Consider the following 13680-nt stretch of genomic DNA (forward strand, 5'->3'; position numbering starts at 1 on the left):
GAGATTGCTATACTTACCAGTTCTACAGCCGCTCTGGTCCGGTCCCACGCTGAGCTGTCAGTGGTGTCTTCAGTGTGTAAGATTGTGCAGGAGAGGCAGCCGACAACGGAAGCCCCATAGTAAGTCTATGGGTGATATCACTTCTCAGGTGTTTCCCAGCCATTACCGATTCTCTCCTGCACACAACATTCTCTGCTGGAGACCGGATCGGCTTCGGCACAGGTAAGTATAGCGATTTCTTCTTTACAGGGCTAGATAGATTCGTTTTAGAATGTGGCTGCGAGTAGCTTTAGTGTTTTGGGTGAACTTCCCCTTTAAAGTGTTACTAAACCCCGAACCCTGCAGTCACTATATCTGGTCTCCCACAGTACACAGAACATGGAAATGCAATTATTTTAGTAAATATAAACTGCTAAATACCTTTTCTCATCAGCAGTATATAGTAGTCTTGTGACTTCTATCAGTGTCTGGTTAAAGCTTGTAGGAGGAGTTTTCATTCTGCTCTGACTGTCCTTTGATTCTGCATGACCCCTGACCCTCTGTCTGGACAATGCTGATTGGCCCTGTGCTGATCACATGCACCCTCCTAATGAAAAAAAAAAACTCTCTAGCAATACACACCAAACTGAGCATGTGCAGCTTGTCCCCAAGGCTCTGTACTATCAGCAGATGGATTGGGGACAGCGGAAGAAGGGGAGGATGAGAGAAGACAGGATCAAACAGCCTTTTTACACAATGCAGAGGATTAACCACTTAGGTTCCACAGTGAGTATAACAAGCATGCTTTACCGTATATACAGACCGATTTTACTGCTGTGGGTTTAGTAAATGCTTTAAGGCAACCTAGTACCTACACTGTAGAACTGCACTCATTATTGCCTAAACTCTAAACTCCAAACCCTAAACTCCAAACTTACAAGCAAGTTGCACAGTTAACTCTTTGTAATCACGCCCAAACTTCCCACGCTGCACGTCTTCTGTTATGCCGCGTACACACGGTCGGACTTTTCGTCTACAAAAGTCCAACGGACGCCGACGGACTAAAGCTGGCTGGTAATCCGATCGTGTGTGGGCTTCTCCGGACTTTCAACTGACTTTTTTAGCCTCAAATCCGACGGACTTTAGATTTGAAACATGCTTCAAATCTTTACGTCGTAACTACGACAGACCCCGAAATCCGCTCGTCTGTGTGCTAGTCCGACGGACAAAAACCCACGCTAGGGCAGCTATTGGCTACTGGCTATGAACTTCCTTATTTTAGTCCGGTGTACGTCATCACGTACGAATCCGTCGGACTTTTGTGTGGTCGTGTGTAGGCAAGTCCGTTCGTTAGAAAGTCTGCTGCAAGTCCGCCGAAAGTCCGCCGGAAGTCTGTCGGACAGGCTGTCGGACTTTTGTAGACGAAAAGTCCGACCGTGTGTACGCGGCATTAGAGGACACCACTCCCCAAGTGTGCAGCATTTCTAAAACTGGTACCATGGAGCATGTACGAGTCTCCACCCACACAGCAGTCCCGTCACCTCATTCCCAGTCACAACTGTGGGCAGCTGAAGCTGCTGCCTGTTCACTTCCTGGATTTGCACAGACACACAGAGGCACACCTCCAGCTCTGCAGCTCTCATTGGCCCTCTTATGACTCACCCCCCTCCCTTCCTGGCAAATTCTCACAAGAGAGAGAGAGCGCTGTGCATGATGTCGTAAGCCTAGGCTAATGACCAGACAAGAAACAGGAAGTGGGCTGTATAAGGGATTTACTGGCAGAAAAAAAATGTTTTACTATCCAAAGTTAAAACAACAACAAGGGCAGAAGATTTAATAGACGGAAAGTTGAAAAAATGATTGAAGAACCGCTTTACCTCTATGCTTGTTCTCCTCCTGAGGCCTCACTACGTCTCTCTCCTGTGACTGCAGGCTCGGTCTCCTGTGCCACACGGCCGGTCCCAGCATGTGGAGAACCAGTCGCTAGTGAAGGGGCCAAGCATAACACCCCTTCACTACCAGAGCCTCTGTCTCCCTTGTCAGGTCACCCGTCTCCTGGCTGGTTAGTTGCTTTAGCAAGTGACACAAACACAGTAGTCATTAGCAATGGCGATACAGATCACCAGGTGTTAAAACTATGTTACGGGGGGGGGGGGGCACTGGGTTGAAGCGGTATTAAACCCAAAAGCAAACCTTTATTATATTTCAGCTTACCAATGCTTAGATGTGATGGCTGTATTCGTTTTCTTTTTTTAGGCTTTCTTTCTATTTTCATCTGGTGATCTGGCCAGTAAGTCTGTTGTTTTTCAACTCTCTTTACCAGACCCAACCTGTCCAGCAAAAGTGGCGGTTAAAGAGTTGTGATAAACCATTTACACTGACAGGGGTGCTTACAATGATCAGCATTTATTCATTTATGAAAAAACCTTTATCTCAAAAGGAAAAAAAAAAAAAAACTGTTTGCTGTAACTGATTATAAAGTAAAGCAGCCACCGCATCTAGTGATTGGTAAGCTGCAATATATTAAATTTTTGATTTTGGGTTTAACCACTTCAGCCCCGGAAGGATTTACCCCCTTCCTGACCAGAGCACTTTTTACAATTCGGCACTGCGTCGCTTTAACTGCTAATTGCGCGGTCATGCAATGCTCTACCCAAACGAAATTTGCGTCCTTTTCTTCCCACAAATAGAGCTTTCTTTTGATGGTATTTGATCACCTCTGCCGTTTTTATTTTTTGCGCTATAAACGGAAAAAGACTGAAAATTTTGAAAAAAAATGATATTTTCTACTTTTTGTTATAAAAAAAATCCAATAAACTAAATTTTAGTCATACATTTAGGCCAAAATGTATTCGGCCACATGTCTTTGGTAAAAAAAATGTCAATAAGCGTATATTTATTGGTTTGCGCAAAAGTTATAGCGTCTACAAACTAGGGTACATTTTCTGGAATTTACACAGCTTTTAGTTTATGACTGCCTATGTCATTTCTTGAGGTGCTAAAATGGCAGGGCAGTACAAACCCCCCCCAAATGACCCCATTTTGGAAAGTAGACACCCCAAGGAAATTGCTGAGAGGCATGTTGAACCCATTGAATATTTATTTTTTTTGTCCCAAGTGATTGAATAATGACAAAAAAAAAAAAAAAAAAAAAATTTACAAAAAGTTGTCACTAAATGATATATTGCTCACATAGGCCATGGGCATATGTGGAATTGCACCCCAAAATACATTCAGCTGCTTCTCCTGAGTATGGGGATACCACATGTGTGGCACTTTTTGGGAGCCTAGCCGCGTACGGGGCCCCGAAAACCCAGCACCACCTTCAGGATTTCTAAGGGCATACATTTTTGATTTCACTCCTCACTACCTATCACAGTTTTGAAGGCCATAAAATGCCAAGATGGCACAACCCCCCCCCAAATGACCCCATTTTGGAAAGTAGACACCCCAAGCTATTTGCTGAGAGGCATGGTGAGTATTTTGCAGCTCTCATTTGTTTTTGAAAATGAAGAAAGACCAGAAAAAAAATTTTTTTTTTTTCTTTTTTCAATTTTCAAAACCTTGTGACAAAAAGTGAGGTCTGCAAAATACTCACTATACCTCTCAGCAAATAGCTTGGGGTGTCTACTTTCCAAAATGGGGTCATTTGGGGGGGTTTTGTGCCACCTGGGCTTTCCATGGCCTCCGAAACTGTGATAGGCAGTGAAGAGTGAAATCAAAAATTTACGGCCTTAGAAAGCCTGAAGGCGGTGCTTGGTTTTCGGGGTCCCGTACGCGGCTAGGCTCCCAAAAAGTCTCACACATGTGGTATCCCCGTACTCAGGAGAAGCAACAGAATTTATTTTGGGGTGTAATTTCACAAATCCCCATGGCGTGTTTGAGCAATATAACATTTAGTGACAACTTTGTGCAAAAAAAAAAAAAAAAAAATTTGTCTCTTTCCCGCAACTTGTGTCACAATATAAAATATTCCATGGACTCGACATGCCTCTCAGCAAATAGCTTGGGGTGTCTACTTTCCAAAATGGGGTCATTTGGGGGGGTTTGAACTGTCCTGGCATTTTATGCACAACATTTAGAAGCTTACGTCACACATCACCCACTCTTCTAACCACTTGAAGACAAAGCCCTTTCTGACACTTTTTGATTACATGAAAAAATTATTTTTTTTTGCAAGAAAATTACTTTGAACCCCCAAACATTATATATTATTTTAAAGCAAATGCCCTACAGATTAAAATGGTGGGTGTTTCATTTTTTTTTTTCACACAGTAATTGCGCAGCGATTTTTCAAACGCATTTTTTGTGGAAAAAACACACTTTTTTAAATTTTAATGCACTAAAACACACTATATTGCCCAAATGTTTGATGAAATAAAAAAGATGATCTTAGGCCGAGTACATGGATACCAAACATGACATGCTTTACAATTGCGCACAAACGTGCAGTGGCAACAAAATTAATACATTTTTAAAAGCCTTTAAAAGCCTTTACAGGTTACCACTTTAGATTTACAGAGGAGGTCTACTGCTAAAATTACTGCCCTCGATCTGACCTTCGCGGTGATACCTCACATGCATGGTGCAATTGCTGTTTACATTTGACGCCAGACCGACGCTTGCGTTCGCCTTAGCGCGAGAGCAGGGGGGACAGGGGTGCTTTTTTTTTTTTTTTTTTTTTTCTTTATTATTTTTTTGCTTTTTTATCTTATTTTTAAACTGTTCCTTTCATATTTTTTTTTAAATCATTTTTATTGTTATCTCAGGGAATGTAAATATCCCCTATGATAGCAATAGGTAGTGACAGGTACTCTTTTTTGAAAAAATTGGGGTCTATTAGACCCTAGATTTCTCCTCTGCCCTCAAAGCATCTGACCACACCAAGATCGGTGTGATAAAATGCTTTCCCAATTTCCCAATGGCGCTGTTTACATCCGGCGAAATCTAAGTCCTAAAATGCTCGTAGCTTCCGGTTTCTTAGGCCATAGAGATGTTTGGAGCCACTCTGGTCTCTGATCAGCTCTATGGTCAGCTGGCTGAATCACCGGCTGCATTCTCAGGTTCCCTGTTGAGACAGGAGAGCCAGAGAAAAACACGGAAGACGGTGGGGGGGGGGGGGGGGGCATTCCCTCCCACTGCTTGTAAAAGCAGTCTAGAGGCTAATTAGCCACGAGGATTGCTTTTACATGAAAGCCGACCGCTGGCTGAAAAGAATGATACCAAGATGATACCTAAACCTGCAGGCATCATTCTGGTATAACCACTCAAAGTCGTGAATGGCGTACCTGAAGACAAAAAAATGGTTAACAATAAAGCACAGTAAACGGTAAAGTATAAAAAATTGCATACCTGAAAAGCAAACATGATAAAACATAATAACAATAAAACATTGCAGAATAGAATACAGTAAAAAAGAGCAGAACACCAGAGAGAGAATAGAGAGAGAGAGAACAATAAAACGACAACTATTTTTTTTTATTTTTGTTTGTGTTTTTTTTTTTTTTTTTACACTTTTTTTTTGTAACTGTAACTTTTATAACTGTAACCGGTTCCAGGTTCGGGTCTCTCAAAATGCGATGGCATCTTGGGAGACCCTGTGAAAGTGTGTCCTAGTCTGTGCAATGCTGTACCCTACGCTAATACTCAACTAGTGAATGGTAGCGTTCAAAACATTCACCAATGCAAAGACCAGGATTATCAGGACAGGAGGGACAATAATAGCGGGTGTCACGTCTATATACGCGCTTGCTGCAGACACATCTTTTTTGGGGGGGTTCGTTGGGTAGGGGTACTCGGGAGGACATATAAATGCCTCTCATGCAGCCGACTGCATTTGGTTGGGGATGTGAATGGGGGAAATACGGGCGCTGCAGAAGTGGTGGGTTCCCAATTAGGATTGGCGAATGCAGCAGGAAGGGCATTATGGGCACGACGGGCCTGTGTTTGTCTTTTTGGTGGCAGCGGGACACTACTTGTGCTTGCCACCTCACCAGCTTGAACTGCACTTATGGGACTCGCCACGTCACCAAGTGTTACTGCAGTGCTGGTATGACTACGACTGGGGTGTACTAGGCCGCTGGCGCTTGCCAGTTCACCAAAACGCTACAAAAAAAAGTGACAGTGATCGATCGATACTGCACTTGGGTGGGCTGGGCTGGGCCGGGCGGAGGGGCAAAACGCAGGTGCTAGCAGGTATCTGGGCTGATCCCACTAACACTGCGTTTTTGGGAACCCTAAACTGCTGGGGATGCTAGTATAGATCTGATCGGATCAGATATTGATGCGATCAGATACTATACCACTAAGGGAGGTGTACGGTGTGTGCGTGGGTGTTAGTGGTACTGGCGCTAATCTGACGCTGCTTGGGGCTGGTGCTTGCCAGTTCACCAAAATGCTACCAAAAAAACTGTTAGCGATCGCAGGGATCAGGCCTGACTCTGCGAACGCTGCAGTTATGCGTTTAGTGTTTTGTAAGTGACAGTGATCGATCGATACTGCACTTGGGTGGGCTGGGCGGAGGGGCAAAACGCAGGTGCTAGCAGGTATCTGGGCTGATCCCGCTAACACTGCGTTTTTGGGAACCCTAAACTGCTGGGGACGCTAGTATAGATCTGATCGGATCAGATATTGATGTGTTCAGATACTATACCACTAAGGGAGGTGTACGGTGCGTGTACGGTGCGTGCGTAGGTGTTCGCGGTACTGGCGCTAATCTGACGCTGCCTGGGGCGACGCATATCACCGCCGGGCGATCAGGGGGCTAAACCTTTATTCAGTAATAAACGGCGGGTGCCCTGACACTAAAAAAAATAAACAAACTAACCAGCGTCACCCGTAACAGTTATACGGTGATCAGTGGTGAAAGGGTTAACTAGGGGGCAATCAAGGGGTTAAAACATTTATTAGGTAGTATATGGGGGTCCCTGTCGCTATAAAACGCTGACAGCGAACCTAAATATTTACGTTCCTAACTAGCGTCACCAGCGACACTAATACAGCGATCAGAAAAATGATCGCTTAGCGACACTGGTGACAGGGGGTGATCAAGGGGTTAAAACTTTATTAGGGGGGGTTAGGGGGGTACCCTAGACCTACAGGGGGCTAATACTAACTGTCCTACCACTGCTAACTGTCACAAACTGACACCATGCAGTAATCAGGAAAAAAACAAAACAAAACAAAAAAACCTGCTTGCTGTCAGTTTGTGACAGGGGGGGGGGGTGATTGGGGGGGGATCGGGGGGCGATCGGGGGGGGATCGGGGGTGTTTAGTGTGCCTGGCATGTTCTACTGTGTTGTGTGTGTGTTGGTGCACTTACATGTCTTCTCTCCTCGGTGCTGGAACGGAAACTGGCCAGCCGAGGAGAGATGACATCACATCCTCTGCCTCTGTGTACTATACAGAGGCAGGGGATGTTTCTCATTGGCTGGGAGCGATCGCGAGGGGGGGGCCACGATCGGATGGTCTCCCCCTCGTCTCTCAACTCTCCCAGCCAAACGCCGACCGCCGATGGCACCGGGGGGGGGTCCGATCGGACCCCCCGCCCGCGGGAAGGCAATCACGTACCAGGTACGTGATTTTGCCTGCCCGTGCCGCTCTGCTCACGTATATATGCGTGAGGCGGTCGGCAAGTGGTTAATACCGCTTTAATACTACTGACAGACTGCATCATATATGTCATTTTTGATTTTGGCTATAGTTACACTTTAACCACTTAAGAAGATATACTGCTATAGTATAGTATAGTATAGTATAGTATAGTATAGTATAGTATAGTATAGTATAGTATAGCGTTGTACAGAGAGGCAGAACTGGGATCTGCCCGTGTAAACAAGCGGATCCCCGTTCTGACAGGAGAAATGACAGAGATTTGCTGTTCCTTGTCATCGGGAACAGGGATCTCTGTCATGTTCCTGGTAGCCCATCCCCCCTAGGCATGTGCAATTCGTTTAGTTCCGAATTAGTTTTTTAATGAATTTCGACAAATTCGTAAATTCGAAAAATTAGTAAATTCGTAAATTCATACATTCGTACATTAGTAACTTAGTGAATTCGTAAATTTGTAAATTCGGAAATCTGAAATAATAATTAACTAATTATAACTTAACTATTACTAACTATTAAATTGTAGGTGTTGTAATTTAATTTCAAACTTGGCTGTCAGTGAACGCAACGAATAGAAATTTATCCGAAGGTTACGAATGATCAGAAATAACAAATGCCGTATCCAAACGAATGGAACGTAATGAATGAATAATAATAAATAACAATAATAATAATAAAAACGTATTATTATTATTATTATTTATTATTAATTTGTTCCGTTCCATTTGTTTAGATGCAGCATTCGTTATTTCGGGTGAATTCGTATTTGTTACGTTCACTGACAGCCAAGTTTGAAATTAAATTACAACACCTACAATTTAATAGTTAGTTACTATTTCAGATTTTCGAATTTTTGGGTTTTTGGATATTCAAATTTCGAATTTACGAATGTACGAATTTACGAATTGCGATCATAACGAATGACCTGAAAAACGAAAAAAAAAAAAAAAATAAACTAAGGAAACGAAAACGAAAATGAATACATTTTTTTGGCTGTGCACATGTCTAGTCCCCCCCACAGCTGGAACACACCCAGGGAACACAGTTAACCCCTTGATCGCCCCCTGGTGTTAACCCCTTCCCTGCCAGTGACCTTTATACAGTAATCAGTGCATTTTCATAGAACTGATCAATGTAATAATGTCATTGGTCCCCAAAAAAGTGTAATTTGGGATCAGATTTGTCCGCCGCAATGTCGCAGTCCCGCTAAAAATCGCAGATCGCCGCCATTACTAGTAAAAACAATTAAAAAAAAATAAACGTCCCTAAATCTATCCGTAGTTTGTAGACCTGATAACTTTTGTGCAAACCAATCAATATATGCCTATTGAATATGTAGAAGAATACATATCGGCCTAAACTGATGAATAAATGTGTTTTTTTTATATATTTTTGGGGGGGATATTTATTAGAGAAAAAAGTAAAAAAAATAGTTTTTTTATTCAAAATTGGCGCTCTTTGTTTGTTTATAGTGCAAAAAATAAAAACCGCAGAGGTGATCAAATACCACCAAAAGAAAGCTCTATTTGTGGGAAAAAAAGGATGTCAATTTTATTTGGGTACAACATCGCACGACCGCGCAATTGTCAGTTAAAGCGATGCAGTGCCGTATCGCAAAAAAAAAAACGGCCTGGTCATTAAGGGGGCAAATCTTTCCGGTCCCTTAGTAGTTAAGATGCACATCCAAGAGTCTCTTAAAAATATCCATACTCCCCGCAGCCACCACCAATTGTGGCAGAGAGTTCCACATCCTTATTGCCCTGACAGTGAAAAAGCCCCTACGCAGTTTAAGGTTAAACAACTTCTCCTCCAATCCCATTGTGTGTCCCCGTGTTCTCTTGAGACTGAATCCTGCTGGGAAGCCATAGTCCAGTCTGAATCATGTGTCCGGGTTTCAGGCAGTCTGAAATCCGGACGCATGATTCCAAACCCGAACTGTCTGGGTGAATCCCGGATAGGTGGTAACCCTACCATGTAACCAATTTTTTACCCAAAAACAAACCTTACGACCCATTACTGCAGAGCTCAGCTTGTAGATTAAGCGCTTATGGGGGGACTGTATCAAATGCCTTTGCAAAATCCAGGTACACTAAATCCACGCCCCCCCCCCCCCCTCGTCTAGATGGCAGCTCACTTCCTCGCAGATTGGTCTGGCAGGAACGACCTTTTATAAACCCATGCTGATTATGGCACACAGTTAACCCTTTGATCGCCCCTGATGTTTAACCCCTTCCCAAGCAGTGTCATTAGTACAGTGACAGTGCATATTTTTAGCACCGATCACTGTATTAGTGCCACTGGTTCCCACAAAGTGTCAGTTAGCGGCCTATTGTCTGCCGAAATATCGCAGTCCCGCTCTAAGTCGCTGATCGCCACCATCACTAGTTAAAATAAATAAATAAATAAATATTCCAGTATGCATGCCATAGTTTGTAGACGCTATAACTTTTGAGCAAACCAATCAACATACGCTTATTGGGATTTTTTTAACCAAAAATATGTAGCAGAATACACATTGGCTTAACCGCTTCAGCCCCGGAAGATTTTACCCCCTTTCTGACCAGAGCACTTTTTGTGATTCGGCACTGCGCCGCTTTAATTGCGCGGTCGTGTGACGTTGCACCCAAACAAGGGGTTAATGTGTTCCCTAGTGTGTGTTCTAACTGAAGGAGGGAGGGGACTATGCATGAACACACAATCTGTCTCTTCTCCCCTCAGAGATCCCGGAAACTGTGTGTTTGCACACACAGATCCCGATTCTCGGTGTGCCCCGGAGCGATCGCGGGAGCCTGGCGGTGATCGCAACCGGCGGGCCGCGCGCCACCAAGTGGCCGAATATGTTACTGACGTAACATGACGGCGAGCTATATTGCCGCAGTACAACTGCGGCGGCTGGTCGGCAAGCGGTTAATTTATGACGAAATTCGATTTTTACATTTCTTTTATTATTGGATGTGTTTTATATCAAAAAAAATATATTTTTTCAAAATTGTCGAGTTTTTTTTTTTGTTTATAGCGCAAAAAATAAAAACCGCAGAGGTGCTCAAATACCACCAAAAGGAAAGCTCTATTTGTGGGGGGGGGGGGGGGAGGAAATGTATATTTTTTTGGGTACAGCGTTTGCAGTGCCGTAAAGCAAAAAATGACCTGGTCATGAAGGGGGGGTAAATCTTCCGGGAGGTCAGGTGGTTGAAGGTGCCTATCGGTGAAGGGGTTCCAGAGACAAGATTTATATAATGGGGTTCCTGGCCGGCTTTAGATTATCTATTGGCTCTCTCATTTGTGATTCAGCCCTGGTTTATGATGACTTACAGGTTATAAAGTTACATTCTTCGTCCTATAAATTGATCGCTCCGACTACGTCCTAAAGAGCCGCATTCGACGCGTTCCCGAGGGAAGGAGCTTTCCAGTGACTTATTTTTCCCAATGGCGAACCCCAGTGGGATATTCGGCTCTAGTGTTCCTCTGAGTCTCCCGGAATGGCAGTTCTTCCATTATGTTAATTATCCCGGCCAGCTAAAGTGTTTCCTTTATGTCCTCCCTGAAACGCTGAGATCACCTCTATTCATTTGTGGATGGACTCCGGCCCATCGGAGAGAACTTCCCACAAACACGACATCCAATCTGTCTCTTTATGACTACGCCGATTTGTCGGCTGAATGTTGCTGCATCTAATATCCTTGTCTTTTAGAGCGGGGATTACCAAAACTCCGGCCCGCGGGCCGCATGTGGCCCACTACGAGGTTTTATCTGGCCCGCAGCTGATGTGCACGGTCTCTGATCCCCTCCCCCCAACAGTAAGGGGGCGTCTCTGATGTAATGGGGACTCTGATGGGGAACACTGATGTGAGTGGGGACTCACTGATGGTGGGGGGGACTCTCATAGGGACCCTGGTGTAAGGGGGGACTCTAATGTAAATGAGGACACTGAAGGTGACCCTGCTGTAAAGGGGAGACTCTGATGGGGAACACTGAAGTGAGTGGGGACTCTGATGGGGAACACTGAAGTGAGTGGGGACTCACTGATGGTGGGGGGGACTCTCATAGGGACCCTGGTGTAAGGGGGGACTCTAATGTAAATGAGGACACTGAAGGTGACCCTGCTGTAAAGGGGAGACTCTGATGGGGAACACTGAAGTGAGTGGGGACTCTGATGGGGAACACTGAAGTGAGTGGGGACTCTGATGAGGAACACTGAGGTGAGTGGGGACTCTGATGCTAGGGGGGCTCTTATAGGGACCCTGGTGTAAGGGGGGACTCTAATGTAAAAGAGGACACTGATGGGGACCCTGCTGTAAAGGGGAGACTCTGATGGGAACCCTAATGTATGGGTTGAACTCTGGTGGGGACTCTAATGTTAAAGGAGGTAACGATGGGGACTCTGATAAAAGGGGAGACTCTAATGGGGACCCTAATGTATGGGTGGAACTCTGGTGGGGACTCTAATGTTAAAGGAGGTAATGATGGGGACTCTGATAAAAGGGGTGACTCTGATGGGGACGCTAATGTATGGGTGGAACTCTGTTAGGGACTCTAATGTTAGAGGGGGCTGTGATGGGGACTCTTTTTTTTTTCTGCATCAAAAACGCATGGAAAGTAAGTTATATGGTTTCCAATGGCATAGTTCACACCAGTGCCTGCAGTTCCAGGGCGTTCCAGTTCCAGAAAAAAAAAAAGTATAAAAACGGCTGCATTTTTCCTGCACTGGTCTGTACTGGAACGTTGTAAAACACATCAAAAACACATCGGAACGCACCTAAACGTACCAAAACGCACTGGAACACTCATGTCCTTATTTAACCACTTGCCGACCGCCCATAGCCGAAAAATGGCTGCAGAGCGGTCGGATAACTCTGGGAGGGCGTACTATAATGTCCTCCCAGATTCGCGCTCCCGCGGGCCCCCTGGGGCAAACAGCCGGGAATATCCGTGACCATCACGGTAAAGGGCCGACGGCAGCAGACCTTTACCAAGTGATCGCTCCGTCAAATGACAGAGCGATCAGTTGTAAACAAGCCGGCACATGCCCGGTTCATCTCTCCCCTCTCTGTACCGATCGGTACAGTGTGAGCGGAGAGGGGAGAGATCGGGTGCAGCAGCGCTGTGGGCTGGATCTGTAGTGCCCACAGCGCTGTTATGTGCCATTTCCTGCCTCATCCATCCATACTCAGCCATCCCATCCATACTCACAGCCATCCATACTCAGCCATACTCAGCCATGCCATCCATACTCAGCCATGCCATCCATACTCATTCATCCATCCATACTTAGCCATGCCATTCATCCATACATGCTCAGCCATCCCATCCATACTCAGCCATGCCAGCCATACTCATCCATCCATCCACGCTCAGCCATCCCATCCATACTCAGCCATGCCATCCATCCTCATCCATCCATCCATACTCAGTCATGCCATCCATCCATACATGCTCAGCCATCCCATCCATACTCAGCCATGCCAGCCATACTCATCCATCCATCCATCCACGCTCAGCCATCCCATCCATACTCAGCCATGCCATCCATCCTCATCCATCCATCCATACTCAGCCATGCCATCCATCCATACATGCTCAGCCATCCCATCCATACTCAGCCATGCCAGCCATACTCATCCATCCATCCATCCACGCTCAGCCATCCCATCCATACTCAGCTATGCCATCCATCCTCATCCATCCATCCATACTCAGCCATGCCATCCATCCATACATGCTCAGCCATCCCATCCATACTCAGCCATGCCATCCATCCTCATCCATCCATCCATACTCAGCCATGCCATCCATGCTCAGCTATCCCATCCATACTCAGCCATCCCATCCATACTCACCCATGCCATCCATACTCATCCATCCATTCATGCTCAGCCATCCCATCCATACTCAGCCATGCCATCCATACTCATCCATCTATCCACACTCAGCCATGCCATCCATACTCATCCATCCATCCATGCTCAGCCATCCCATCCATACTCAGCCATGCCATCCATACTCATTCATCCATCCATACTCAGCAATGCCATCCATCCATACATACTCAGCCATCCCATCCATACTCAGCCATGCCAGCCATACTCATCCATC

The sequence above is a fragment of the Aquarana catesbeiana genome, linkage group LG03 (assembly GCF_042186555.1).
Source record: "Aquarana catesbeiana isolate 2022-GZ linkage group LG03, ASM4218655v1, whole genome shotgun sequence".
NCBI classification, from domain to species: domain Eukaryota; kingdom Metazoa; phylum Chordata; class Amphibia; order Anura; family Ranidae; genus Aquarana; species Aquarana catesbeiana.